Consider the following 1675-nt stretch of genomic DNA (forward strand, 5'->3'; position numbering starts at 1 on the left):
CGTGAATGTTTGTACAAATTTTAATTTAATTAATCAAGTTGCTGTTGAAATATTTCAGTCGAGAACAATGCGGTGGACCAAATCCCCAAAGCTATGTCACTGAAGAAGCTAAACATAAAATATAAGTGAAAATTATGATCAATAGAACAAACTGGTAGCACACTAAAGCTTGTAATACAGCCATCAGTCCACCAGAGGATACCACAAGGTTGTTACGTTTTGCGTGTTTAGCAAGGTGGCTCAGGTTTAGGAACCATATATAAGTTGTTATGATTAGAAAAAGATTATGGTTTGGGTTAAAAAATAAGAAATCTTATGCAGACTAGATGACATTGCGTATGTATTTTCAATACATTATGTTACATAAGCAACCTACTTATGTTACCTAAAAGAAATTCACGTTAACTTTTGCTCTCTCACTGATGCAAATACGAGTCTCCTATGAAAGTCCTCTGTTCGTTCCATCCAGCCACCCTTGACCTCCTCCATTTTATCACTCTTATGACCTCATACAACCTCCGTCACATGATCTTCTTCAACCCTGGTCATACATTTTTGTCATACTTTTCACATTTAGACCAGTCAAACACTTGATACTGACACAGTATCCTCTAGTGGACTGATGGATGTATTACCTGTGACAGAAACGTGTTTCTTCTGCTTCCATCTCCTGGAGTCATGTCGTGACCCTTCAGATTTATCTCATGACCCCTTACAGGAGTTCTGACCCACATGTTGGGAATCACCGCCCTGGAAAATCCACCTCTTCTGTTTGAGTCAGCAACCAAACTACACTGTCACAATATTCTACCACTGATGAAATGTGACAGTTGTGCCAGAAATCTCATCAGAGCGCTTGTTTTTTAATTCAATCTGCACATTTTAAGTGAATAATATGAAAATATTTCAATTTGCCTCTCAGGATCAGAACCAGCTCTTCCTGCTGATTAAAACAGGATAGCATTACGTAACTAACACACCAACCACGACAGTTTGTTAATCACATGTCATGCTGCTGTACGCACTGCAGGTTTTCTGGCACTGTTACAAATGGCCCTGTGTGCATGACACAGCCATTCTATTTATGGGTGTTTTTGCCCTGCTGCTGGCAATCTACTACAACGACCGAGTTATTGTCTGAAGGCTGGGTGTTGGCCTCTCACCCAGGTACATGAGAAAAGGTCAGATGGGCGGTGGAAAAGTCTGTGGGTGGTAGTTATCGACTGCAGCCTTTCTGAAAGAGAAGTTCAGAAGAATCAGATTGAAAATGAGAGCTTTTATAAAAAGCTGCATCATTGGAGGTCACGTCATATTCTCTCATGCCTTTGCAGGACGTAGGACCCAGGACGCAGGACACATGCTGTGTTTGGGTTTCGTCAGCGACCCTTTCCTGTTGGCTCTGAACCAGTCCTGTGACATCAACCTCCCGGCAGCATTTTCCGTACCAGTCTGTGCCATGCTGCAGGAACACCGGGCCTGCCTACATTAACAATGCAAATGCCTCCTTTTTCCTGAGTGTCTGACAGTATTTACAGCGTGATACAGTTCACCCTACCTCCTCTTATAAAGAACATACCAGGGCTCTGCTCCAAGACTTTGACAGGGGAATGATTTGTTTCATCTAATTTCTTTGTAAAACGTGAGACTGTAAATACACACAAGCAAAAAGAAGAGG

This window comes from Brachyistius frenatus, unplaced genomic scaffold (genome assembly GCF_029030835.1).
Source record: "Brachyistius frenatus isolate BFR_SWC_R1_liver_20210118 unplaced genomic scaffold, ASM2903083v1 Contig_13, whole genome shotgun sequence".
Taxonomy (NCBI): domain Eukaryota; kingdom Metazoa; phylum Chordata; class Actinopteri; family Embiotocidae; genus Brachyistius; species Brachyistius frenatus.